Raw genomic sequence first — 27,323 nt, 5'->3', positions numbered from 1 at the left:
GCCGCTGCCACTCCAGGAATGGTGCCTGAGGGCTCCCCACGATAGAGGTCCGGTAACTCCTCTCTGCTTCTGAAGGACCTCTTCCTCCTCCTGCCCCCTAGTTCGTTGTCTAAGCTTGCGTTTGATGCTCATGGCTCCCAGCTTGTCACAAATATATTCGTTTCACTTGTTTTTTCGGGAGGGCTCCACTGAAGCGTCTGTCTATTCCGCCATCTTGGCTCCGCCTCTGATAGTGTCTTTTGATGTGCAAAATATTTTATTTCAAATCCAAAGTTATGAAAGATCTGTTCTAAGAGTTTTCTAGTTTTAGCTCTTTCATTTAGAATGTTGATCGATTCTGAGTTTATGATTCGTTTATGATTATGGGTGGATTAATTAGGTAGGTAGATTAGTAAGGTGGGGAGATTAATTAGGCGGGTACATTAGGTAGGCGGGTGGATTAGATAGGTTGGTGGATTAGATAGGCGGGTGGATTAGATAGGCGTGCACATTTGCTAGGCAGGCGGATTGGATAGGCGGGTGGATTAGATAGGCAGGTGGATTAGATAGGTGGGTGATTAGATAGGCGGGTGTATTAGGTAGGCAGGTAGATTAGATTGGCAGGTAGATTATATAGGGGTAGGGGTTAGATTATCTAGGGGGTAGATTACATAGGTGGGTAGATTAGATAGGAGGGTAGATTAGCCAGATGGGTAGATTATCTGGGCAGGTGGATTAGATAGGCTGGTAAATTAGATAGGCAGAGAGATTAGATTGGCGGGTAGACTAGTTTGGTGGGAAGATTTGATAGGCAGGTAGATTAGATAGGCAGGTAGTTTAGGTAGGTGGGTAATTTAGATTGGTGGATAGATTATTAGATAGGGGTATATTAGCTAGGGTTGCAGATTAGATAGGCGGGTAGGTTAGATTGGCAGGTAGAATAGATAGGGGTAGATTAGCTAGGTGGGTAGATTACCTAAGCGGGTAGATTAGATAGGTGGGTAGCTTGGATGGGCGGGAAGGGAAGATCAGATGGGCAATTAGGGTAGATGGGCTGTTAGATTAGATGGGCGGGTAGAGTAGATGGGTGGATAGATTAGATGGGCGGGTAGATTAGCTAGGGTGATTGATTAGATAGCTGGGTAAATTAGATAGGGGTAAAATAGAGACAGACAGACAGACAGAGAGATGGAGAGAGAGAAAGAGGTTTATTTTTAAGGAATTGGCTCATGTGATTGTCGGAGTCGGCAGTTTCAAAATCTGTAGGTCAGGTAATGGGCTGAAAATTACTACAATCTTATGTTCCAAAATCTATAGGACAGGGTACAGGACAAAAAATGTGAAGAGTGAGGGAGTTCTACCAAAATGTCTATTTATAGTCTGACAGAAAAATACGCACTATAGAAAAGTTTTTTTTTTTCTCTTAGGGCCTTCATCTGATTTGTTGATGCCCATCTGCATTATGGAAGGTAATGTGATTTACTTAAGGCCAGCTGATTTAAGCACATGCATGTAGACTAGTGTTTGACCAAACAACTGAACACCGTAGCCCAGCCAAGTTCCTTTATTTGTTGATGAACATTTAGTTTTCACCTTTCGCTATTGTGAATAGTGCTGCTGTGAACATTCATGTACAGAGTTTGTTTGAATACCAGTTTTCAATTATTAGGGACATATACATAGGAGGGGGATTTCTGGGTCATATGATAACTCTATAGAGAAATTTTTGAGGAGCTGCCATTTGTATATCATCTTTGAAGAAATGTCTATTCGACTCCTTTGCCCATTTTATAATTCAGTTGTTTATCTTTTGTTATTGAATTCCACTTTGTTTTCTATTCTGGACACAATGCCCTTACCAGATATATGATTCGCAAATATTTTCTTATTTTCTATGGGTAGTCTTTACTCACTATGTTGATAGTGTCTTTTGATGGGCAAAATATTTTATATCAAATCAAAAGTCATGAAAGATCTGTTCTAAGAGTTTTCTAGTTTTAGCTCTTTCATTTGGACTTTAATCGATTCTGAGTTTATGATACGTTTATGATTATGGGTAGATTAGATAGGTAGGTAGGTTAGTAATGTGGGGAGATAGGTTGGGGGTAGATTAGATAGGCGGGTGGATTAGATAGGCGGGTGATTCAGATAGGCGGGTGGATTAGATAGGCGGATAGACAGGCAGATAGATGATACAGAGAGAGACAGAGAGAGATAGGTTGATAGATTGATAGGTGATAGATAGATTAGATACATAGACAGATAGAGGGGCAAGCAGAGAGACATACAGACAAATAAACAGATGATAGGCAGGAAGAGAGACACAGAGACAGACAGATGGAGAGAGAAAGAGATTTATTTTAAGGAATTGGCTCATGTGATTGCCAGGAGCTGGAAATTTCCCAATCTGTAGGTCAGGTGATGGGCTGAAAATTACTACAATCTTATGTTCCAAAATCTATAGGACAGGCTACAGGACAAAAAAGTGTGAAGAGTGAGAAAGTTCTAGCAAAATGTCTATTTACAGTCTGGAGGCAGAATACACCCTATGGAAAACTCTTTTTTCTCTTAGGGCCTCCAACTGATTTGTTGAGGCCCATGTACGTTATGGAATGTAATCTGATTTAAGCACCTGCGTGTAGACTAGTGTTTGACCGAACAACCAAACACCGTAGCCTAGCCAAGTTAATTTATTTAGTTAGGTTTCACCTCTGGCTATTGTGAATAGTGCTGCTATGAACATTCATGTACAGTGTTTGTCTGAATACCCATTTTCAAATATTAGGGACATATACATAGGAGTGGGATTTCTGGGTTATATGGTAACTCCTTGGAAACTCTACGGGGCAGTTCTACGCTGCCCTGTAGGGTCGCTATGAGTCAGAATTGACTTGACGGCAGTGGGTTTGATTTTGGTTTTTTATGGTAACTCTATGGAGAAATTTTTGAGGAGCCGCCAAACTGGTTTTCACAGTAGTGAACCATTTTGCATTCCCATGAGCAATGTATGAGGGTTCAAATGCACTTTTTGTTTTCCGGGCTTTTTTGCTTTTATTATTTTCCTAGTAGGTGCGAAGTGGTATCTCATTGTGATTTTGATCTACGTTCATCTGAAGACTAATGATGTTCAGCATCATTTCATGTGTTTATTGGCCATTTGTGTATCTTTAAAGAAATGCCTATTCGACTCCTTTGCCCATTTTATAATTCAGTTGTTTATCTTTCGTTATTGAATTCCAAGACTTTGTTTTCTATTCTGGACACAAGGCCCTTATCAGATATACGATTCACATTTTCTTACATTCTATGGGTAGTCATTTTCACTTTCTTGATAGTGTCTTTTGATGCACAAAATATTTTATGTCAAATCCAAAGTCATGGACAGTCTGTTCTAAGAGTGTTCTACTTTTAGCTCTTGCATTTAGGACCTTTATTCATTCCGAGTTTATCATTAGTTTATGATTATGGGTAAATTAGATAGGCAGGTAGATTAGATAGGAAGGTTGATTAGGTAGGTGGGTAGATTAGATAGGCGGGTAGATTAGATAGTCGGGCAGATTAGTTAGGCGGGTAGATTAGATAGGTGGGCATATTAGATAGGCAGATAGATAGGTAGATAGCCAGATAGATAGATAGATAGCCAGATAGGTAGGCAGAATGATAGACAGTTTAGATAGGTAGATACATAGACAGATAGATAAACAGGCAAAGAGACAAACAGACAGATAAACAGATGATAGGTAAGGAAAGAGACACAGAGACAGATAGACAGACAGACAGACGGATAGATAGATGGAGAGAGAGAGAGGTTTATCTTAACGAATTGGCTCATGTGATTGCCAGGAGCTGGCAATTGCCAGGAGCTGGCAATTACCAAATCTGTAGGTCAGGTGATGGGCTGAAAATTACTGCAATCTTATGTTCCAAAATGTATAGGACAGGCTACAGGACAAAAAAGTGTTAAGAGTGAGAGATTTCTAGCAAAATGTCTATTTATAGTCTGGAGGCAGAATACACCCTATGGAAAACTCCCTTTTTTCTCTTAGGGCCTTCAACTGATTTCTTGAGGCCCATCTACGTTATGGAAGGTAATCTGGTTTACTTAAGGCCCGCTGATTTAAATACATGCCTGTAGACTAGTGTTTGACCAAACAACCGAACACCATAGCCTAGCCAAGTTCATTTTTTTTTGGTTGAACATTTAGTTAGTTTTCACCTATGGCTATTGCGAATAGTGCTGCTATGAATATTCATGTACATGTGTTTGTTTGAATACCCATTTTCAATTATTAGGGACATATACCTAAAAAAAATTTTTTTTTTTTTATACATAGGAGTGTGATTTCTGGGTCATATGCAAAGTCTATGGATAAATCTTTGAGGAGTTGCCAAACTGGTTTTCACCATTTTGCATTCCCATGAGCAATACACGAGTGTTCAAAAGCACTTTTGCTTTCTGGGTTTTTTTTTTTTTTTTTTTTTTGCTTTTATTATTATCCTGGCAGCTCAAGTCCACCAGGCACTCCTTGGAAAGTCTATGGGGCAGTTCTACTCTGTTCTATAGGGTTGCTATGATTCAGAATCGACTCGACAGCAGCTGGTTTGGTTTTGGTGGGTTATTATCCTAATAGTTGTGAAGTGGTATCTCATTGTGATTTTGATTTACATTCATCTAAAGACTAATGATGTTCAGCATCGTTTCATGTGTTTATTGGCCATTTGTATATCTTCTTTGAAGAAATGTCCATTTGACTCCTTAGCCCATTTTATAATTCGGTTGTTTATCTTTTGTTATTGAACTCCAAGACTTTGTTTTCTATTCTGGAAACAAAGCCCCTATCAGTTATATGATTCACAAATATTTTCTTACATTCTATGGGTAGTCTTTTTTCACTTTCTTAATAGTGTCTTTTGTTGCACAGAATATTTTATGTCAAATCCAAAGTCATGAAAGGTCTGTTCTAAGAGTTTTCTAATTTCAGCTCTTTCATTTAGGATCTTGATCCATTCAGAGTTTAAGATTGTATTTTATGTGAGGCAGCAGTTCCACTTCATGCTTTTGCATGTGTACATCTTGCCTTCAAAAGAGAATAAGAAGTGAGGACAGGAAATATCAAGTGTATGTATATGTATGTATGTTTAGAGAATTAGTGTTAAATAATTGGTGGATTGTTTTCAGACCATTTGTAAGTCCTTACATATAGTGTATATTTTCAAAGCTCTCCATTCTTTCCCATTCCCTAAGTCTCATCTCAAAAGGTAGGGGGTTGTGAGATTTTATTCCATGAGGAGGTACCTCATTATACATCTATCTCTGTTATATCCATCACCAGAAGAACACCAGTTCTTCCAGGTCATTCCTTATTCTCTGGACTCCTATCCCCATGGCAATGTACATCAACTATTCTGACAGCTCTCATTCCTTTCCAAATCCTAAAACCCTAGCAGGACATTCTCTAGAAGCTGTGATCTGTCATTGGGTAAATCCCCTATATCCACTATATCAATTTCTTTGAATGTTCTCTGTTAACTCTTCCTCTACCTGAAACCCGTCCAAGACACTGCTTCCCCCGTATAGTCCTTTCATGTGATTTTTTTCTCTCCCACACTTTCTATCTCCCTTAAAACTCCACAGCTTAAACCTTAAGCCATCAAACAAAATCTGCTTCCCTTACCAACTTTAAATCATTCTCTCTCATTCCGTGAAGGAGTTTTAGCTCCAGCAACAACACTACTCTGGTTATGATCCTTGGGGATTTCAATATCCAGATAGCTGATCCCCAGCCATCTTGCTCTGCACCCAACCACAGCTATTCCCTCCTGTGTTCATACCCTTGGCCCCGGTTATGCCCAATGACTACAATCCCTTCATAATCTCCATTTCAATTATTCCATTCTTTTACTACTACCCTGTAATACCCAATTCTAGAAATTCTTCAAACATCTTTCCTCCTTATATCCTCACTTCACAGAATCAATTCCATGGTCGTTAGTTACAATAACTCTCTTGCAGATACTCTCATCCTCATTGCTTGCCCCCACACACCTTGGTTGATGTTCTTGTGAATGGAGAGCCCATCTTTGTCTGCCTCTGTTCAGATGAATGTGGCTGGAGAAAAACATACAATCATGCTGAAGAGTCTCACTTTAAATATATGACAACTAACCTCATACAGGTCCTTAATGACACCTTGCAATCATAGCACATTTCCTGAGTGCTTTCATTCTGACCATTTCACACCTTTCCCTTTCTCCTCATGCTAACAAAACCTCCCAAATGCTCAATCTCAGCTAAAAATCTAGAATTCCAATTCACTGAGAAAATAAAGGCAATCAAACGAGAACTTTCAAAAGTCTCCACCATCTTGCCGACCTAGATACTTATACCTGTGACCATATGGTCTTTCTCCCCTCCTGCTACTGTGGATGAACTGTCAGAATTTTGTTCAGGCTTATCTCTCTACTTGTCCACTAGGTACCATCCCTGGTGGCTCCAAAAATTCTCCTTTAGCACTAGCGTGATCAATTATTCCTCTCTTTTGAATCATTTTCATTCACATGTAAAATGCTATAATTTCTCCAGCCTTAAAAAGAAACTTTTATTCCCACTTCATCTCCTTCAAAATACCCGTCTATTCTGACACCCCACCTGCTTTATAACAAAGCTCCTATGAAGAGTTGATGAGACCACAAGAGCTGAGAGCTCCAATTTCTCATTTCTCTTTTCCTTTTGACCCCGTTCAATCGGGATACTTCTTTACGCTTCACCAAATCAATCTCATCAAGGTCCCTATGATTTCTGTGTTTTATTATAAAATATTCGACATTTTTTATTTATGTAATTTCTGATAGTCTGAGATAAAACTACAGTGTTTTAGTAAGCATTTAGGAAAAAAAGATAGTTTTCTTCCTTATAAGAGATAATTGGCATATCTCATAATGTTGACTTTAGATAACATTATCATGTACTTTGACAGTCAAGGACATAAGTAATATTAGGAAAAAGAAGATGTTTTTAAAATTGAATGTTGCTATTTAAAAATTGGAAACCCTGGTGTCATAGTGGTTAAGAGTTCGGCTGCTAACCAAAAGGGTGGCAGTTCAAATCCACCGGGCGCTCCTTGGAAACTCTATGGGGCAGTTCTACTGTGTCCTAAAGGGTCGCTATGAGTTGGAATTGACTTGACGACAACAGGTTTGGTTCTTATTTATGAATTGGTAGTCCTTGGGTGGTGCAAATGGTTAATGTGCTCACTGCTGTTTGAAAGGTTGGGGTTTGAACCCACCCAGAGGCACCTCAGAAGAATGGCCTGGTGATCTACTTCCAAAAAAGTCAGCTGCTAAAAAACCCAATGGAGCGTAGTCCTGCTCTGACACACATGGGGTTGCCACGAGTCAGAGTTGACTTCACGGCAACTGTTTTTATTTTATTTCATTTCATTTTATTTTTATGAATTGGAAAATGTCTTCAAGAATTCAGAGTTTAGTGACATTTAATGATGTATGTTACTGCCTGACATAAAGCAAGCTCAGGTCTCCAGATAATTTTCATGAAAGCTGATTAAATTCTGTTGGTAGCTGAGTATGGTTTCATGTTTTTAATAAAATGTGCCTTTCCATTATGTCTAATGCCCAATTTTCCACCCAAACGAGCTCAGGTTGTAATCATATAGATTTGTAATTGTGATTATAGCATAAAGCAGGTAGATTTATATCCAGTCAATGAAGCTGCTGATTTTATTGTAAAAAACAATACTCCACCTTTTGTTATGCAGAGGTGTCTGGCTGCCTGCCCTTCAGAAAAACCTATAACCTGAAATTTACATCTCCCTTATACCCTGGTGGCACAGCAGTTAAGAGCTACAGCTGCTAACTAAAAGGTTGGCAGTTCAAATCCACCAGCCACTGATTGGAAACCCTATGGGGCAGTCCTACTCTGTCATATAGGGTTGCTCTGAGTCAGAAGTGACTCATTGGCAACAGGTTACGCCACTCTCTACTCTTTGCACTTTTCTGTCCTGTAGCCTGTCCTGTAGATTTTGGGACGTAAGATTGCAGTAATTTTCAGCCCATCACCTGAAGTACAGATTTTGAAATTGCCAGCTCCCCGCAATCCCCTGAGCCAATTCCTTAAAATAAAGATCTCTCTCTCTCCATCTATCTGTCTGTCTGTGTCTCTCTTCCTGCCTATCATCTGCTTATCTGTCTGTATGTCACTCTGCCTGTCTCTCTGTCTGTCTGTATATGAATCTATGTATCTAATCTACCTATCTATGTACCTATCATCTATCCACCTATCTAGTCGACCCGCCTATCTAGTCGACCCGCCTATCTAGTGGACCCGCCTGTCTAGTCCACCCGCCTATCTAACCCACCCACCTATCTAATCTACCCACCTATGTAAATAGGTAGATTCATAGGTAGGTAGGTTAGGTAGGTAGGTTAGATAGGCAGGTTAGGTGGGTGGGTGGGTAGGTGGGTAGATGGAGAAAGATTTATTTTAAGAAATTAGCTCATGTGATTGTAGGGAGCTGGCAATTTCAAACTCTAGATAGGTAGATACAGAGAGAGAGATAGATGATTGATAGATAGATGATAGATAGATGATAGATAGATAGATAGATAGATAGATAGATAGATAGATAGATAGATAGATAGATAGATAGATAGATAGATAGATAGATAGATAGATAGATGGATGATAGACAGACAGACACTAATTCTGTTTCTGTGGAGAATCCTTACTAAGACACTTCTTATGGCAGAAGATGCATGCAGTCAATGGGAGGGAAGCAAGAAAGAATGTCTTCCTGCATTCTCTACCACCATTACAGTTAAATTGCATTCAGATTCAAATCTCTCCATAGAAACTGTGTTTTGGCAAACTGGGGTTAGAATCATTCTGCAAGCATATCAATGTCATCCCATACATTACCTTCTGGAATAACATAAGACAAAAAAAGGCAGTCTTTCATTGGAAGAATCATTGATAGGACTGTTCCTCACGGCATAGTATTAGCAATTGTGTTTGAATTTTAGCCAGATGCTGGCTGTAGACCAGCATTGTCCAATAGAAATATAACATGAGCCACATACGTAAATTGAAATTTTCTAGTGGTGACATTAAAAAAGCAAAAAAGAAGCAGATGAAATTAATCTTAACAATATAATAGATTTAACCTAATACATCCAAAATATTATTTTAACATGTAATCAAAATTATTAATATTATGTATCTTAAATTGAATAGTCTATTGTGTTGTTGAAAAACGGTATTTCCAATGACGATCTCTGGCGTCATATCTATCACCAAGGCCATATTTTCCATCTACTGATCCTTCTTTGTTTCCAAATTTGGCATTCCAATCACCAGTAATTATCAATGCATCCTGATTGCATGTTCGATCAATTTCAGACTGAAAAAGTTGGTAAAAATCTTCAATTTCCTTCTCTTTGGCATTATTGGTCGGTGCATTAATTTGAATAATAGTCGTATTAACCCGTCTTCCTTGTAGGCCTGTGGATATTATCCTATCACTGGCAGCATTGTACTTCAGGATGGATCTTGAAATGTTCTTTTTTGACAGGGTATGCGATACTGTTCCTCTTCAATTTGTCATTCCAAGCTGTTGTGGATTGAATTACGTGTCCCCAAAATATGTGTTGGAAATCCTAACCTCTATGTCTGTGGTTATAATACCATTTGAGAATGGGATGTATTTGTTATGCTAATAAGGCAGGATTAGTGTAGGGTATACCTTGACTCAATCTTTTCTGAGATATAAAAAGAGATTAAACAAGTAAGCAAGAGAAGCAGAGATGGGGAAAGAAAGATACCAAGGCACGTGAAGATCACCCAGGAGCAGAAGATCAGAAGGGACAAGGACCTTCCTCCAGAGCAGACAGAGGGAGAGAACCTTCCCCAAAGGCTGGCACTCTGAAGCTGGATTTCTAGCCTCCTAAACGGTGAGAAAATAAACTTCTGTTTGTTAAAGCCACCCACTTGCGGTGTTTCTGTAAAACCAGCACTACATAATGAAGAACTCAGCATAGTAGACCACACGATTGCCTGGTTCAAAATGGCCAACACCAGTCCATTTCAGCTCCCTAATGCCTAAGATGCCGATCTTTAAATGTTCCATTTCATTTCTGAGAACTTCCAATATTTCAATATTCATACTTTGCACATTCCGTGTTCTGGTTACTAATGGGTGTTTGCAACTGATTCTTCTCATTTTGATTTGACCCCATCAGCAAATGAGGGTCCTGAAAGCTTTACACCATCCATGTCATGGATGAACTCTACTTTGAAGAGGCAGGACTTCCCCAGTTTTATTTTGCGTGCCTTCCAACCTGAGGGGTCATCATCCAACACTATATCACACAGTGTTCTACTGCTGTTCATAAGGTTTTCATTGGCCAATTTTTTCAGAAGTAGATCTCCAGGTCCTCCTTCCTAGTCTGTCTTAGTCTGGAAGCTCCCCTGAAACCTGTCCACCGTGGGTGACCCTGCTGGTATTTGAAATGCCCGTAACATAGCTTCCAGAATCACAACAACATGCAAGTCACCACAGTACAACAACCTGACCGATGAGTGGTGGCTTCCACCACCAGTAATTTCAATGGGGAAGAAATTGAAGATTTTTACCAACTTCTGGAGTCTGAAATTGATCAAACGTGCAATCAAGATGCACTGATATTTGCTGGTGATTGGAATGTGAAAGTTGGAAACAAAGAAGAAGGAGCAGTAGTTGGAAAACATGGCCTTGAAAGTAGAAACCACACTGGAGATTGCATGATAGAATTTTGCAAGACCAATGGCCTATTCATTGGAAAAATCCTTTTTAAACAGCATAAATGGTGGGTATACAAGTGGACCTCACCAGATGGAATACACAGGAATCAAATCGACTACGTCTGTGGAATAAATGGTGAAGCCCAATATCATCAGTCAGAACAAGGCCAAGGTCCAACTGGAGAACATATCATCAATTGCTCGTATGCAAGATCAAGTTGAAGCCGAAGAACATAAAAAGAAGTCCACAAGAGCCAAAGTACAACCATGAGTATATCCCAAATGAATTTAGAGACCATCCCGACAAGAGATTTGACACACTGAACACTAATGACTGAAGACCAAACTAGTTCTGGGATGACACCGAGGGCATCATACATGAAAAAAAGCAAAAGGTCATAAAGAAGACAGGAAAGACAGAAAAGACCAAAATGGATATCAGAAGAGACTCTAAAACTTGCTCTTAAATGTAGAGTAGCTAAAGCAAATGGAAGAAATGATGAAGTAAAAGAGCTGTCCAGCAAATTTCATAGCATAGCTCTAGAAGACAAAGTAAAATAATATAAAGGAGTGTGCAAAGACCTGGAGTTAGAAATCCAGAAGGAAAGAACACTCTCAACATTTCTCAAGATGAAAGGACTGAAGAAAATTTCAAGCCTCAAGTTCCAATATTGAAGGAATCTATGGGCAAAATATTGAACAACGCAGGGAGCAGCAAAGGAAGACACAGGGTCATTGTACCAAAAAGAGTTGGTAGACATTCAACCATTTCTGGAGACAGCGTACGATCAAGGAACAATAGTATCGAAGGAAGAAATCCAAGCAGCACTGAAGGCATTGGTGAAAAACAAGGCTCCAGGAATTGGTGGAATACTAACTGAGATGTTTCACTGAAAGGATGCAATGCTGGAAACGCTCACTTGCTATGCCAGGAAATTTAGAAGGCTGCTACCTGGCCAACTGACTGGAAGAGATCCATATTCGTGCCCATTTAAGGACTGGGATGCATATGACCCAAGCCATGGTGTTTTCAATCACCTCATATGCATGTAAAAGCTGGATAATGAATAATGAAGACCAAAGAAGAATTGATTCATTTGAATTATGGTGTTGGTGGAGAATATTCAATATAGCATGGATTGCCAGAATGAGCAAATCTGTCTTGGAAGAAGTAGAGCCAGAATGCTCCTTAGAATTGAAGATGGCAAGGCTGCGTCTTGAGAACTTTGGATATGTTATCAAGAGGAACCACTCTCTGGAGAAAGACATTGTCTTAGGCTAGGTTTTCTAGCGAAGTAAAACCAGTAAAATGTATAAACCAAATGAAAAGCAAACCTGTTGCCATCGAGTCGATTCCGACTTGTAGCAACCCTATAGGACAGAGTCGAACTGTCCCACAGTGTTTGCAAGGAGTGCCTGGTGGTTTTCAACTGCCGACCTTTTCGTTAGCAGCCATAGCTCTTAACCACCATGCCATCAGGTTTTCCAGTGAAACGTGCATGTATACATATATATAGAGAGAGAGAGGGACAGAGAAAGAGAAACAGACAAGGAGACAGAGATTTATCTCAAGGAAATGGCTAATGCAGCTGTACAGACTGGCAAGTCCCAATTCTGTGGTCAGGTGTTAGGTTAGAGACTTCTCGACTCACATAGTTTCAGGGGTTGACGAACTCAGGGGTTGACGGCAGGCTCCTGGCTAACAGTCTGTGAAGGCTGATGAATCCCAAGATCAGCAGGCAATACAGCAGGCCACTGGCTCATGTCCCAAGAACCAGAGGTCAGATGATGATAAGCCAGATGCAGGATCCAGCAGGATGAAAAGCCATGATGCAGGCCACACCCCTGAGGAAAATTCCCCTTATAAGTGATTGGCTGATCACCACAGACCACATCATGGAGAATGTCTACATATTACATAACTGCCAAATTACATCATTACGTATCTGCCAAAGCATTGAGAATCATCTGCCAGCCAAGCTGATGCACAACCGTAACCATCACAGTCCACTCCTTGTCAATTTGGCATTTGTACACATCTTCTTACATCTTCTTAAGCCATATAAAATCTCTAAATAAAGACCACTACAAAGTCATACTTGCACCTAACATGATACAATTAATATGCATAAAATGAAAATGCACTAGCCCCGTTGACATCTTATATTTTATAAGTGAAGAAAACAAAAATATTTGATGCACACATACAGGGAAGATATACACATAACGATTACACTCCTGGTTTCTACAACTGGTCACGGTGGTCATAACTGGTATTTAGAACTACCTTCCTCCACCACCCATTCTGTATTCCCTTTATCCTCAGCAAGAACCTGAGATGATCATGGCTCTTTACCTGCTACCGTACCGTACCGTACCTGTCGCCGTCAAGTAGATTCCAACTCGTAACAACCCTATATGACAGAGTAGGGCTGCTCCATAGAGTTTCCAGGGAGTGCCTGGTGGATTCAAAGTGGCGACGTTTTGGTTAGCAGCTATAGCTCTTAACTGCTATGGCACCAGTGTTTCCCTTTAGCTGGTGGGGTGACCCAAACCTTCATTCTTGAAGGGTCTGGGCCATTAGTAGTCATGTCGGAATTGGGTTGCTGTAGTTTTCCATAGACCTTAATCACAAGGCATGGTAGTACTAAGACACACCCTAAGGGACCCATATATATTCTTTTTTGCCTCCATTATGTACCATCAATCCGATTTCTCCTTGGTAGTTAGGGTTTTTAGTTAGGGTCAATCACACCAGTCAATATGGTAACTTCCTTCTTTGTCTATTGATCCAGAGGTGTGAGGAACCCAAAGTGACTGGGTGGCATTTTTAACTTCCGGTTCAGTGGAATCCTTACTGTGTCTCCAGGTGGGAGCATGCCTCGCTTTGGAACTAAGACCTCTAAATCTGCAGAGCATGGGGTTGTGGGGACAGGAAGCAAAAATTTTGTAAGTCGGTCACTAAGGGTAATAGTGTTTGGTACCACTACTATCTCAACGGCTTGACTTCTAGAACTGTGAATTCTGGCTATGGGAGAAACAGTGCCATATTTTGGATGCTGCTTTAGCATATATATAGCCTCCTGGAGAACATTGCCCAATTCCTGCAGAGTGTTGCCACTTAGCTCACACCGAAATTGTATCTGTATCAAGCCAGCTGCTTCTGGATGATGGTGAACATGGTAAGAGCAGTGAATTCCATGAGCATGGGCCCATTGCTCTACTTCATTTGTTGTGAAGTGAGTTCCTTGATCTGAGGTGATGCTGTGTGGAATACCATGATGGTGGGTAAGGCATTCTGTGAGTCCATGGATAGTAGTTATGGCAAAAGCATTACATGCAGCGAAGGCGAATCCATATCCAGAGTAAATGTCTATCCCAGTAAGAATGAAACACTGCCCTTTCCATGATGGAAGTGGTCCAATGTAATCAACCTGCCACCAGGTTGCTGGCTGATCACCTCAAGGAATGATGCCATACTGGGGATTTGGTGTTGGTCTCTGATGCTGGCAGATTGGGTATTCAGCAATAGCTATAGCCAAGTCGACCTTAGTGGAAGTCCATGTTGCTGAGCCCATGCATAACTTCCTTGGCTGGTTTCTTCATGAGCCCATTGAGCAATGTCAAGAGTGGCTGGGGAAAGAGGATGACTGGTTTCCACAGAACGTGCCACCCTACCCATTTGATTTTTAAAATCCTTCTCTGCTGAGGTCACCCTTTGGTGCGTATTCACATGAGACACAAACACCTTCACGTCTTTGGCCCATTCAGAGAGGTATACCCGCTGTCATGGATTGAATTATGTCCCCCCAAAAATGTGTGTATCAACTTGGTTAGGCCATGATTCCCAGTATTGTGTGGTTGTCCCCTATTTTGTGATTGTAATTTTATGTTGAGAGTTTCCCTGGGGTGTGGCCTGCACCATATTTTATCTCTCAGGAGATAAAAGGAAAGGGAAGCAAGCAGAGAGTTGGGGACCTCACACCACCGAGAAAGCAGCACCAGGAGTAGAGTGCATTCTTTGGACGCGGGGTCCCTGTCCCTGAGAAGCTCCTCGACCAGGGGAAGATTGAGGACAAGGACCTTCCTCCAGAGCCGACAGAGAGAAAGCCTTCCCCTGGAACTGACACCCTGAATTTGGACTTGTAGCCTACTAGACTGTGAGAAAATAAATTTCTCTTTGTTAAGCCATCCCCTTGTGGTATTCCTGTTATGGCAGCACTAGATGACTAAAACACCCACATACCTCTTCCCCATACCTCCTTGTCATGAATTTTGCAATCCACGTCCCTGATTTTCCAGGCAAACCACTGGCCATTTCTCCTTCCAAGCAAAGCGAACAACCAGGGTTTTTTTTTGTCCATTCTGCCACTCTCTGTTTCTTTATTGGTGCATTTATTCCGTTTACATTCATCATAATTATAGATAGGTATGAGTTTAGTGCTGCCATTTTGATGCCTTTTTTTGTTTGTTGTTGAGTTTCTTTTTCCCATTTAATTTTTTGTGGTGAGTAGTTTATCTTTATATATTGTCTTTTCCTATTATTCGTTGTTGTTGATTTTGTTTCTGCTGAGTTTCTATTTTTTTCTTGTATTTTATTTTGATGAGTAGGATATTTAGTCTCCTTTGTGGTTACCTTAATATTTACCCCTATTTTTCTAATTTAAAACTAACTTTTATTTTTTTATACGGCCTTGTGTTCCTCTCCACATGAAAGATGTATGACTACATTTCTTAGTCCCTCTTTATTGCTTTAATGTTGTCTTCTTTTACATAATAACATTGCTGTTCCCTGTTGTGTTTTTTTATCTTGATTTATTTTTGTGATTTCCATGTCTGGGTTGACATCTGATTGCTCTGTCCAGTGTTCTAGTCTTGTGCTGATACCTGATATTGATCTTCTAACCAAAGAACCTCCTTTAGTATTTCTTATAGTTTTGAGAGACATTTTGCTGGATATAAGATTCTTAACTGGCAGGTTTTTTTTTTTTCCTTCAGTGCTTTATATAAGTCATCCCATTTCCTTCTTGTCACATGGTTTCTGCCGAGTAGTCCGAGCTTATTTGTATTGACTGTCCTTTGTAGGTGACTTTTTGTTTATCCTTAGCTGCTCTTCAAATTCTCTCTTTATCTTTGTTTATGGCAAGTTTGATCATAATATGTCTTGGTGACTTTCTTTTAAAAGGTCTTAGAGTCTATCTTATGTGTAGTTTGATGAGCATCGTGGATAGATATCGTGTCATCTTTCTCGATGTCAGGGAAGTTTTCTGCCAACAAATCTTCAACAATTCTCTGTATTTTCTGTTGTCCCTCCCTATTGTGGTACTCCATTCACTCGTAGGTTATTTCTCTCGATAGATTCCCACATGATTCTTAAGGTTTCTTCATTTTTGAAGGTTCTTTTATCTGATTTTTCCTCAAATATATTGGTGCAAAGTGCTGTATCTTCAAGCTTACGAATTCTACCTTCCACTTGCTCAATTCTGCTCCTCTGACTTACTATTTAGTTGATAATTCTGTAATTTTATTGCTAATCTTCTGAATTTCTGATTGCTGCCTCGCTACAGATTCTTGCAGCTTATTAAATTTTTCATTATGTTCTTGAATAACCTTCTTAATTTCTTCAACTGCTTTTTCTGTGTGTTCCTTGGCTTGTTCTGTGTATTGCCTGATCTCCTTCTTGATCTCGTTCCTGATGTCTTGAAGAATTCTGTATATTAATCTTCTGAATTCTGCATCTGATAATTCCAGGAAGGCACCTTCATCCAGAAAAAAAAAAATTTTTTTCGAGAGCTCGTTTTAGTGATCATGGTCTGTTTCTTTATGTGACTTGATATTGACTGTTGTCTCCGAACCATCTGTAAGTTATTGTATTGGTTTATTTTGTTTGCTTACTGTATCCTAGCTTCTTTTTTTTTTTTAATAATTTTTATTGTGCTTTAAGTGAAAGTTTACAAATCAAAACAGTCTCTCACGCAAAAACGCATATACACCTTGCTACACACTCCCAATTACTCTCCCCCTAATGAGACAGCCCACTTTCTCCCTCCACTCTCTCTTTTTGTGTCCATTTCGCCAGCTTCTAACCCCCTCTACCCTCTCATCCCCCCTCCAGGAAGGAGATGCCAACATAGTCTCAAGTGTCCACCTGATCCAAGGAGCTCATTCCTCACCAGCATCCCTCTCCAACCCATTGTCCAGTCCAATCCATGTCTGATGAGTTGGCTTCGGGAATGGTTCCTGTCCTGGGCCAACAGAAGGTCTGGGGGCCATGACCACCGGGGTCCTTCCAGTCTCAGTCAGACCATTAAGTCTGGTCTTTTTATGAGAATTTGGGGTCTGCATCCCACTGCTCTCCTGCTCCCTCAGGGGTTCTCTGTTGTGCTCCCTGTCACGGCAGTCATCGGTTGTACCCGGGCACCATCTAGTTCTTCTGGTCTCAGGATGATGTAGTCTCTGGTTCATGCGGCCCTTTCTGGCTCTTGGGCTCATAATCACCTTGTGTCCTTGGTGTTCTTCATTCTCCTTTGATCCAGGTGGGTTGAGACCAATTGATGCATCTTAGATGGCTGCTTGCTAGCGTTTAAGACCCTAGGCGCCACTCTTCAAAGTGGGATGCAGAATGTTTTCTTAATAGATTTTATTATGCCAATTGACTTAGATGTCCCCTGAAACCATGGGCCCCAGACCCCTGCCGCTGCTCCTCTGACCTTCGAAGCATTCAGTTTATTCAGGAAACTTCTTTGCTTTTGGTTTAGTCCAATTGTGCTGACCTTCCCTGTATTGTGTGTGCTGTCTTTCCCTTCACCTAAGGTAGTTCTTATTTCCTATCTAATTAGCGAATACCCCTTTCCACCTTCCCTCCCTCCCCCGTCTCGTAACCAAAAAAGAATGTGTTCTTCTCGGTTTAAACTATTTCTCAAGATCTCATAATATGGTCTTATACAATATTTGTCCTTTTGCATCTGACTAATTTCACTCAGCATAATGCCTTCCAGGTTCCTTCATGTTATGAAATGTTTCACAGATTCATCATTGTTCTTTATCAGTGTGTAGTATTCCATTGTGTGACTATACCGTAATTTATTTATCCATTCATGCATTGATGGACACCTTGGTTTCTTCCAGCTTTTTGCTATTGTAAACAGTGCTGCAATAAACATGGCTGTGCATATATCTGTTCATGCAAAGGCTCTTATTTCTCTAGGATATATTCCAAGGAGTGGGATTGCTGGGTGGTATGGTAGTTGTATTTCTAGCTTTTTAAGGAAGCGCCAAATCGATTTCCAAAGTGGTTGTGCCATTTTACATTCCCACCAGCAGTGTAGAACTGTTCCAATCTCTCCACAGCCTCTCCAACATTTATTATTTTGTGTTTTTTGGATTAATGCCAGCCTTGTTGGAGTGAGATGGAATCTCATCGTAGTTTTAATTTGCATTTACTTAATGGCTAATGATTGAGAGCATTTCCTCATGTATCTGTTACCTGCCTGAATATCTTCTTGAGTGAAGTGCGTGTTCATATCCTTTGCCCAATTTTTAATTGGGTTGTTTGTGTTTTTGTGGTTGTGTTTTAACAGGATCATATAGATTTTAGAGATCAGGTGCTGGTTGCAGATGTCATAGCTGAAAATTTTTTCTCAGTTTGTAGGTGGCCTTTTTATCCTTTTGGTGACGTCTTTAGATGAGCATAGGTGTTTGATTTTTAGGAGCTCCCAGTTATCTGCTTTTTCTTTGTCATTTTTAGTAATGTTTTTTACTCTGTTTATGCCTTGCATAAGGGCTCCTAATGTTGTCCCTATTTTTTCTTCCGTGATCTTTATTGTTTTAGTCTTTATGTTTAAGTCTTTGATCCATTTGGAGTTAGTTTTTGTGCATGGCATGAGGTATGGATATCCAGTTTTGCCAGCACCATTTGTTAAAACGACTATCTTTTCCCCAATTAACTGACATTGGGCCTTTGTCAAATATCAGCTGCTCATATGTGGATGGGTTTATATCTGGGTTATCAGATCTGCTCCATTGGTCTATGTGTCTGTTTTTGTACCAGTACCAGGCTGTTTTGACTACTGTGGCGGTATAATATATTCTAAAGTCAGGTAGTGTGAGGCCTTCCCGTTTATTCTTCTTTTTCATTAAGGCTTTACTTATCAAGGGCTTCTTTCCCTTCCATACGAAGTTGGTGATTTGTTTCTCCATCACATTAAGAAATATTGTTGGAGTTTGGACCAGAAGTGCATTGTATGTATAGATGGCTTTTGGTAGAATACACATTTTTACTATGTTAAGTCTTCCTATCCATGAGCAAGGTATGTTTTTCCACTTATGTAGGTCCCTTTTAGTTTCTTGCAGTAGTACTTTGTAGTTTTCCTTGTATAGGTCTTTTACATCTTTGGTAAGATTTATTCCTAAGTATTTTATCTTCTTGGAGGCTACTGTGAATGGTGTTCATTTGGCAATTTCCTCTTCGATATTCTTTCTGTTGATGTAGAGGAATCCAACTGATTTTTTTTTTAATAACTTTTATTGAGCTTCAAGTGAACGTTTACAAATCCAATCAGTCTGTCACATATAAGTTTACATACATCTCACTCCCTACTCCCACTTACTCTCCCCCTCTTGAGTCAGCCCTTTCAGTCTCTCCTTTCTTGACAATTTTGTCTGCTTCCCTCTCTCTCTATCCTCCCATCCCCCCTCCAGACAAGAGTTGCCAACACAATCTCAAGTGTCCACCTGATATAATTAGCTCACTCTTCATCAGCGTCTCTCTCCCACCCGCTGACCAGTCTCTTTCATTTCTGATGAGTTGTCTTCGGGGATGGTTCCTGTCCTGTGCCAACAGAAGGTCTGGGGACCATGGCCGCCGGTATTCCTCCAGTCTCAGTCAGACCATTAAGTTTGGTCTTTTTATGAGAATTTGGGGTCTGCATCCCACTGATCTCCTGCTCCCTCAGGGATCCTCTGCTGTGCTCCCTGTCAGGGCAGTCATCGATTGTGGCCGGGCACCAACTAGTTCTTCTGGTCTCAGGATGATGTAGGTCTCTGGTTCATGTGGCCCTTTCTGTCTCTTGGGCTCTTAGTTGTCGTGTGGCCTTGGTGTTCTTCATTTTCCTTTGCTCCAGGTGGGTTGAGACCAATTGATGCATCTTAGGTGGCCGCTTGTTAGCATTTAAGACCCCAGATGCCACATTTCAAAGTGGGATGCAGAATGATTTCATAATAGAATTATTTTGCCAATTGACTTAGAAGTCCCCGCAAACCATGTTCCCCAGACCCCCACGCTTGCTCCGCTGACCTTTGAAGCATTCATTTTATCCCGGAAACTTCTTTGCTTTTGGTCCAGTCCAATTGAGCTGACCTTCCATGTATTGAGTGTTGTCTTTCCCTTCACCTAAAGCAGTTCTTATCTACTGATTAATCAATAAAAAACCCTCTCCCACCCTCCCTCCCTCCCCGCCTCGTAACCACAAAAGTATGTGTTCTTCTCAGGTTTACTATTTCTCAAGATCTTATAATAGTGGTCTTATACAATATTTGTCCTTTTGCCTCTGACTCATTTCGCTCAGCATAATGCCTTCCAGGTTCCTCCATTTTATGAAATATTTCAGAGATTCGTCACTGTTCTTTATCGACGCGTAGTATTCCATTGTGTGAATATACCACAATTTATTTACCCATTCATCCGTTGATGGACACCTTGGTTGCTTCCAACTTTTTGCTATTGTAAACAGAGCTGCAATAAACATGGGTGTGCATATATCTGTTTGTATGAAGGCTCTTGTATCTCTAGGGTATATTCCTAGGAGTGGGATTTCTGGGTTGTATGGTAGTTCTATTTCTAACTGTTTAAGATAACGCCAGATAGATTTCCAAAGTGGTTGTACCATTTTAATTCCCACCAGCAGTGTATGAGAGTTCCAATCTCTCCACAGCCTCTCCAACATTTATTATTTTGTGTTTTTTGGATTAATGCCAGCCTTGCTGGTGTGAGATGGAATCTCATCGTAGTTTTAATTTGCATTTCTCTAATGGCTAATGATCGGGAGCATTTTCTCATGTATCTGTTGGCTGCCTGAATATCTTCTTTAGTGAAATGTGTGTTCATATCCTTTGCCCACTTCTTGATTGGGTTGTTTGTCTTTTTGTGGTTGAGTTTTGACAGAATCATGTAGATTTTAGAGATCAGGCGCTGGTCGGAGATGTCATAGCTGAAAATTCTTTCCCAATCTGTAGGTGGCCTTTTTATCCTTTTGGTGAAGTCTTTAGATGAGCATAGGTGTTTGATTTTTAGGAGATCCCAGTTATCGGGTTTCTCTTCATCATTTTTGGTAATGTTTTGTATTCTGTTTATACCTTGTATTAGGGCTCCTAGAGTTGTCCCAATTTTTTCTTCCATGATCTTTATCGTTTTAGTCTTTATGTTTAGGTCTTTGATCCACTTGGAGTTAGTTTTTGTGCATGGTGTGAGGTATGGGTCCTGTTTCATTCTTTTGCAAATGGATATCCAGTTATGCCAGCACCATTTGTTAAAAAGGCTATCTTTTCCCCAGTTAATTGACACTGGTCCTTTGTCAAATATCAGCTGCTCATACGTGGATGGATCTATGTCTGGGTTCTCAATTCTGTTCCATTGGTCTATGTGTCTGTTGTTGTACCAATACCAGGCTGTTTTGACTACTGTGGCTGTATAATAGGTTCTGAAGTCAGGTAAGGTGAGGCCTCCCACTTTCTTCTTCTTTTTCAGTAGTGCTTTGCTTATTTGGGGCTTCTTTCCCTTCCATATGAAATTGGTGATTTGTTTCTCTATCCCCTTAAAATATGACATTGGAATTTGGATCGGAAGTGCGTTAAATGTATAGACGGCTTTTGGTAGAATAGACATTTTTACTATGTTAAGTCTTCCTATCCATGAGCAGGGTATGTTTTTCCACTTAAGTATGTCCTTTTGAAGTTCTTGTGGTAGAGCTTTGTAGTTTTCTTTGTATAGGTCTTTTACATCCTTGGTAAGATTTATTCCTAAGTATCTTATCTTCTTGGGGGCTACCGTGAATGGTATTGATTTGGTTATTTCCTCTTCGGTGTTCTTTTTGTTGATGTAGAGGAATCCAAGTGATTTTTGTATGTTTATTTTATAACCTGAGACTCTGCCAAACTCTTCTATTAGTTTCAGTAGTTTTCTGCAGGATTCCTTAGGGTTTTCTGTGTATATAATCATGTCATCTGCAAATAGTGATAACTTTACTTCTTCCTTGCCAATCCGGATACCTTTTATTTCTTTGTCTAGCCTAATTGCCCTGGGTAGGACTTCTAGCACGATGTTGAATAAGAGCGGTGATAAAGGGCATCCTTGTCTGGTTCCCATTCTCAAGGGAAATGCTTTCAGGTTCTCTCCATTTAGAGTGATATTGGCTGTTGGCTTTGTATAGATGCCCTTTATTATGTTGAGGAATTTTCCTTCAATTCCTATTTTGGTAAGAGTTTTTATCATGAATGGGTGTTGGACTTTGTCAAATGCCTTTTCTGCATCAATTGATAAGATCATGTGGTTTTTGTCTTTTGTTTTATTTATGTGATGGATTACATTAATGGTTTTTCTGATATTAAACCAGCCTTGCATACCTGGTATAAATCCCACTTGATCAGGGTGAATTATTTTTTTGATGTGTTGTTGGATTCTATTGGCTAGAATTTTGTTGAGGATTTTTGCATCTATGTTCATGAGGGATATAGGTCTATAATTTTCTTTTTTTGTAATGTCTTTACCTGGTTTTGGTATCAGGGAGATGGTGGCTTCATAGAATGAGTTGGGTAGTATTCCGTCATTTTCTATGCTTTGGAATACCTTTAGTAGTAGTGGTGTTAACTCTTCTCTGAAAGTTTGGTAGAACTCTGCAGTGAAGCTGTCCGGGCCAGGGCTTTTTTTTGTTGGGAGTTTTTTGATTACCGTTTCAATCTCTTTTTTTGTTATGGGTCTATTTAGTTGTTCTACTTCTGAATGTGTTAGTTTAGGTAGGTAGTGTTTTTCCAGGAATTCATCCATTTCTTCTAGGTTTTCAAATTTGTTAGAGTAGAATTTTTTATAATAATCTGAAATGATTCTTTTAATTTCATTTGGTTCTGTTGTGATGTGGTCCTTCTCATTTCTTATTCGGGTTATTTGTTTCCTTTCCTGTATTTCTTTAGTCAGTCTAGCCAATGGTTTATCAATTTTGTTAATTTTTTCAAAGAACCAGCTTTTGGCTTTGTTAATTCTTTTGATTCTTTTTCTGTTCTCTAATTTTTTAATTCATTTAGTTCAGCTCCAACTGATTTTTGTATGTTTATCTTGTAACCTGAAACTCTGCCGAACTCTTCCATTAGTTTCAGTAGGTTTCTTGAGGATTCCTTAGGGTTTTCTGTGTATAAGATCAGGTCACCTGCAAATAGAGATAATTTTACTCCTTCCTTTCCAATCCGGATGCCCTTTATTTCTTTGTCTAGCCTAATTGTTCTGGCTAGGACCTCCAGCACGATGTTGAATAAGAGTGGTGATAAAGGGCTTCCTGGTCTGGTTTGCGATCTCAGCGGAAATGCTTTCAGGCTCTCTCCATTTAGGAAGATGTTGGCTGTTGGCTTTGTATAAATGCCCTTTATTATGTTGAGGAATTTTCCTTCTATTCCTATTTTGCTGAGAGTTTTTGTCATGAATGGGTGTTGAACTTTGTCGAATGCGTTTTCTGCATTAATTGATAAGATCATGTGGTTTTTGTCTTTTTTTATTTATATGGTGGATTACATTAATTGTTTTTCTATTATTGAACCATCCCTGCGTACCTGGTATGAATCCCACTGGGTCATTGTACATTATTTTTTTGATACGTTGTTGAATTCTATTGGCTAGAAATTTGTTGAGGATTTTTACATCTAAGTTCATGAGGAATTTAGGTCTGTAATTTTCTTTTTTTGTGATGTCTGTACCTGGTTTTGATATCAGGGATATGGTGACTTCAAAGAATGAGTTTGGGAGTATTCCGTCCTTTTCTATACTCTGAAATACCTTTAGCAGTAGTGGTGTTAACTCTTCTCTGAAAGTTTGGTAGAACTCTGCAGTGAAGCCGTCTGGGCCAGGGTTTTTTTTTGGTTGGGAGTTTTTTGATTACCTTTTCAATCTCTTCTTTTTTTATGGGTCTATTTAGTCGTTCTACCTCTGTTTGTGTTAGTTTAGGTAGGTAGTGTGTTTCTAGGAATTCATCCATTTCTTCTAGGTTTTCAAATTTGTTTGAGTACAGTTTTTCATAGTAATCTTATATGATTCTTTTAATTTTCATTTGGGTCTGTTGTAATATCACCCATCTCATTTCTTATTCGGGTTATTTGCTTCCTCTCCTGTTTTTCTTTTGTCAGTTTGGCCAGTAGTTTATCAATTTTGTTGATTTTTTTCAGAAAACCAGCTTTTGGTCACGTTAATTCTTTCAATTGTTTTTCTGTTTTCTATCTCATTTAGTTCAGCTCTAATTTTTATTATTTGTTTTGTTCTGGTGCCTGAGGGTTTCTTTTGTTGATCTCTTTCTATTCTTTCAAGTTGTAGGGATAATTCTTTGATTTTGGCCCTTTCTTCTTTTTGTATGTGTGCATTTATTGATATAAATTGACCTCTGAGCACTGCTTTTGCTGTGTCCCAAAGGTTCTGATAGGAAGTGTTTTCATTCTCATTGGATTCTCTGAAGTTCTTTATTCCATCCTTAATGTCTTGTATAATCCAGTCTTTTTTGAGCAGGGTATTTTTTATTGTTCAGTTTCCAAGTGTTTGATTTCTTTTCCTTGCTTTTCCTGTTATTGATTTCTACTTTTATGGCCTTATGGTCAGAGAAGATGCTTTGTAATATTTCAATGTTCTGAATTCTGCTAAGGCTTGCTTTATGACCTAATATGTGGTCTATTGTAGAGAATGTTCCATGTGCACTAGAAAAGAAAGTATACTTGGTTGCTGTTGGTTGGAGTGTTCTGTATATATCTAAGAGGTCAACTTGGTTGATTGTGGCATTTAGATCTCCCATGTCTTTATTGAGCTGCTTTTTTGGATGTCCTGTTCTTCACCGAAAGTGGTGTGTTGAAGTCTCCTACTATTATTTTGGAGCTGTCTATCTCACTTTTCAACGCTGATAGTTTGTTTTATGTATCTTGCAGCCCTGTCATTGGGTGCATAAATATTTAATATGGTTATATCTTATTGGTGTATTGTCTCTTTAATCATTATATAGTGTCCTTCCTTATCCTTTCTGATGGATTTAACTTTAAAGTCTATTTTGTCAGAAATTAATATTGCTACTCCTGCTCTTTTTTGATTGTTGTTTGATATATTTTTTTCCATCCTTTGAGTTTTAGTTTGTTTGTGTCTCTAAGTCTAAGGTGTGACTCTGTAGGCAGCATAAAGATCGATCTTGTTTTTTAATCCATTCTGCCACTCTCTGTCTCTTTATTGGTGCATTTAGTCCATTTACATTCAGGGTAATTATGGATAGGTATGAATTTTATTTTTTTTTATGAATTTAGTGCTATCATTTTGATGTCTTTTTTTGTGTGTTGTTGACAGTATTTTCCCCACTTGATTTTATGTGCTGAGTAGATTTTCTTTGTATATTGTCCTTTCCTCCTATTTGTTGTCGTTGATTTTGTTTCTACTGAGTCTCTATTTTTCCCTTGTATTTTATTTTGATGAGTAGGATAGTTTGTCTCCTTTGTGGTTATCCTATTATTTACCCCTATTTTTCTAAATTTAAAACTACCTTTTATTTCTTTGTATCACCGTATCTTCCTCTCTGTATGGAATGTGCATGATTACATTTCTTAGTCCCTTTTTATTATTTTAATGTTGTCTTCTTTTATATAATAACATCACTGTTACCCTGTTTTGGGCTTTTTTTTTTTTTTAATAATCTTGCTTTGTTTTTTTGGATTTTCCTGTCCAGATTGAATAAACCCTGGTGGCGTAGTGGTTAAGTGCTACGGCTGCTAACCTAAAGGTCAGCAGTTCAAATCTGAGAGACACTCCTTGGAAACTCTGTGGTGCATTTCTACTCTGTCCTGTAGGGTTGCTATGAGTCAGAATTGACTTGACGGCAATGGCTAATGGGTGGGACTGGGTTGACTTCTGTTTGCTCTGCCCAGTGTTCTAGTCTGGTTTGATACCTTATATTATTGATTTTCTAACCAAAGAGCTCCCTTTAGTATTTCTTGTAGTTTTGGTTTGTTTTTCACGAATTCCCTAAACTTGTGTTTATCTGGAAATGTCCTAATTTCACCTTCATGTTTGAGAGACAGTTTTGATGGATATATGATTCTTGGCAGGAAATTTTTTGAATATGTCATCCCATTGCCTTCTTGCCTGCATGGTTTCTGCCGAGTAGTCCAAGCTTATTCTTATTGGCTCTCCCTTGTAGGTGACTTTTTGTTTATCCCTCGCTGCTCTTATAATTGTCTCTTTATCTTTGGTTTTGGCAAGTTTGGTTATATTATGTCTTGGTGACTTTCTTTTAATATCTATCTTATGTGGAGTTCGATGAGCATCTCGGATAGACATCTTCTTGTCTTTCACAATATCAGGGAAGTTTTCTGCCAATAATTCTTCAACAATTTTCTCTGTATTTTCTCTTATCCCTCCTTGTTCTGGTACTCCAATCACTTGTAGGTTATTTCTCTTGGTAGAGTCCCACATGATTCTTAAGGTTTCTTCATTTTTTTTAATTCTTTTATCTGATTTTTCTTCAAATGTATTAGTGCCAAGTGATTTATCTTTGAGTTCAGAAATTCTAGTGTCTACTTGCTCAATTCTGCTCTTCTGACTTTCTATTGAGTTGTCTAACTCTGTAATTTTATTGTTAATCTTCTGAATTTCTGATTGCTGTCTGTCTATGGATTTTTCCAGCTTATTAAACTTTTCATTATGTTCCTGAATAATCTTTCTAATTTCTTCAATTGCTTTATGTGTGTGTTCCTTGGCTTGTTCTGCGAATTGGCTCCTTTCCTTCCTGATGTCTTGAAGGGTTCTGTATATTAAACTTTGGTATTCTGCATCTGGTAATTCCAGGAATGCACTTTCATCTAGAAGATCCCTGGATTCTTTGTTTTGAGAGCCTGTTGAGGTGATCATCGTCTGTTTCTTTATGTGACTTGATATTGACTGTTGTCTCCGAGCCATCTATAAGTTATTGTATTAGTTTATGCTTGCTTACTGTGTCGTAGCTGCTTGCTTTGTTTTGTTTTGGTATACCCCTATGGGTTGCTTGAGTGAGCTCGCTTGATTATTTTCACCTTTGGAGCTCTGGTGTCCTGTCCCCAGCTGGTTATAGCTGTTATCAGGTATATCAGTCTAGGAGTCCATTCAGTTTTCTTGTATTAATTGAGCTCGGGTTTCCAGGTAGCTGATCATTGAGTGTGTGGTAGAGGCTCTGTCCTACAGTCTTAGAAGGGCAGGGATGATTGGTGTATATACTAGTATCTGATTGCAGCAGGAGGTCACTCTCTGAACAAGGCAGGGAGCTTACAACTGCCCCCCAAGTGTCTGTGAGGA

The sequence above is a fragment of the Elephas maximus genome, chromosome X (genome assembly GCF_024166365.1).
Source record: "Elephas maximus indicus isolate mEleMax1 chromosome X, mEleMax1 primary haplotype, whole genome shotgun sequence".
NCBI lineage: Eukaryota > Metazoa > Chordata > Mammalia > Proboscidea > Elephantidae > Elephas > Elephas maximus.
The sequence above is the reverse complement of the archived record's forward strand: the minus strand, read 5'-3'. Positions refer to the sequence as shown.